The sequence below is a fragment of the Aethalodelphis obliquidens genome, unplaced genomic scaffold (assembly GCF_003676395.1).
Source record: "Aethalodelphis obliquidens isolate GAN/ISIS:26980383/991018 unplaced genomic scaffold, ASM367639v1 scaffold1973, whole genome shotgun sequence".
NCBI classification, from domain to species: Eukaryota; Metazoa; Chordata; class Mammalia; order Artiodactyla; family Delphinidae; genus Aethalodelphis; species Aethalodelphis obliquidens.
Window position 1 is genome coordinate 2231 of NW_020839880.1, and position 2318 is coordinate 4548.

Here is a 2318-nt window from a genome sequence, read left to right on the forward strand (position 1 = left end):
AGTTAGGGACAGTGTACATTCCCAGATTGTAAGTAGCATCCAGGTCTTAGCTAAGGATAGTGTCTGTGCCTTAGTGTCAGGGCATTAGTTAGGGACAGATTCAGTGCCTGGGTTAGGAGTAGTTATATAGCCTGAGTTAGGAGTAGTGTGAGGGTCTTAAGTACAGTCTCAGTGCCTGAGTTAAAAGTACTGTCAAGACCTTAGTTAGGAAGCGTGTGAATGCCTGAGATTGCAGTAATATCAGGTCCTTAGTTAAGGACAGTGTCAATGTCAGAGTTGCGAGAAGTTTCAGGCCCTTAGTTATAGACAGTGTCAATGCCTGAGTTAAGTGTAGTGTCACGGCTTTAGTTAAGGAGAGTGTCCGTGCCTGAGTTGGTAGTAGTATCACGGAGTTAGTTAGGGACAGTCTCAGTGCTGAGTTTGGAATAGTGTCCGGGTCACTGACAGTGTCAGTGCCTCAGTTAAGAGTATTTTCAAGGCCGTAGTGAGGCAGAGTGTGAGTGCTTGTGTTAGGATTAGTGTAACGGGTTTGGTTAGGGACAGTGTCCTTCCCAAATTGTGAGTAGCGTACTGGTCTTAGGGACAGTGTCTGTGCCTCAGTTGTTAGTAGTCTCAGGGCCTTAGTTAGGGACAGTGTCAGTGCTTGAGTTAGGAGTAGTGTTAAGGCCTGAGTTAGGAGTAGTGTAAAGGTCTTAGTTACAAACAGTGTCAGTCCCTCAAGAGTATTGTCAAGGTCTTAGGCAGAGTGTGAGTGCCTGGTTTAGGATTAGTTTCACGGGGTTCATTAGGGACAGTGTTCATTCCCGAGTTGTGAATAGCATCCTGGTTTTAGTTAGGGACAGTCTCTTTCCCTTAGGTAATAGTAGTGTCAGGGCCTTAGTTAGGGACAGTGTCAGTGCCTCAGTTCTTAGTAGTGTTATGGCCTGAGTTAGGAGTAGTGTGAGTGCCTTAGGAACAGTGTCAGTGCCTCAGTTAAGAGGATGTCAATGCCTTAATTAGGTAGAGTGTCTGTGCCTGAGTTACGAGTATTATCAGGGCCCTTTTGCCCTGCCGGAGAGGGTGGGTCACTGGGCTGGTGGTAAGGCGCAAGTGCCAGCGAAACTGGGCCTCAAGAGGCAGCCCACAGCCCCCACCCTGTCTGTGGCCATACCACCCTGAACGTGTCCGATGTCATCTGATCTCGCAAGCAAAGCAGGGTCGAGCCTGGTTAGTACTTGGATGGGAGACCGCCTGGGAGTACCAGGTGCTGTAGGCTTTTTGCCTCCCACTCCGCCTTCTCATTTACTCGCTCACGGCAGTGGCCACCGGCTCTGACCACACCGGGCCCCGCTGCAGGCCCCAACTCCTCAGGCCCCTCCCACCATGGCACATGACGGAGGGGGCGCTCCCTGCCGGCCCGGCTGGCCAGGCAACCAGAAGCTGACCCTGGAAGGCAGCGGCACACCAGAAGCTCCGGGGGTGGCTGGCCGGGACTCAGACATGGCCGCGGGCCGGTGGCAGTCCGTGTGGCCCGTGAGCTTCTGGACCTGCACTTGGCCACCACCACTGGTGCCCAGCCACACCGCAGCCACCTGTCTGCCCGTAGGTCTCTCCACAGCACCCTCCAGAGAAAACCGCCCCTCTGCCTTTCTGCCATGGCTGGGGGGTGGGCACAGGGGCGGGGGCCGGGGCCGCTTACCCGGGCCTGCTGGACAACAGGGGCAGGGTCCTGTGCTCAGTGGGTGGCGTGGGGGCAAGGGTGGCCTTGCCGGGCCTGAGGGGCTGTGCCAACTCAGTGGTGGCTCCCAGTGGCTTCGGGCCAGCTGCTGTTGGGCAGGAGGGCCGGCCCGGGTGGCAGCTGGGCTGTGCCTAGTGCCTCATGGGCAGGCAGGGGCGATGCCCAAGGGACCACGGGCCCCGGGACCTGAAGCCTCCAGGGCCATGTCCCTGTGAGCGACGTGCGGGATCTTGGGTGGTGCGCCAAGTGCCGAAGGGTTTGCTGGGTCACGCCAACCCTGGGCTGGGAGGTGGTCGCCAAACCCTCCACCACCGCCAGATACCTGAGACCTCCATTCCCCCTGCCTGGGCAGGCGACAGGGCCCTGCTGTGGCAGGGTGGCTGCCAGGCTGGCAGTAAGGTGTAAGCGTGAGTGAAACTGGGGCAATGGTAGGGAGGTGAAGGAGGTGTGTTGAGGAAGGTGAGTGTGGGGAGGTGAGGGAGGTGAGGGATGTGAGGGAGGTGAGGTGAGGGAGGTGAGGTGAGGTGAGGAAGGAGAGATGAGGTGAGGGAGGGGAGGGACTTGAGGTGAGGGAGCTGATGAGAGGTAGATGAGGGATGTG

At 57.2% G+C, this 2318-nt stretch overlaps 1 pseudogene; it reads left to right on the top strand.

The window, feature by feature from the left end:
- Nucleotides 1–1136: 1136 nt before the first annotated feature.
- LOC113617131 (uncharacterized) lies at nucleotides 1137–1255 on the top strand (annotated as a pseudogene).
- Nucleotides 1256–2318: the final 1063 nt, after the last annotated feature.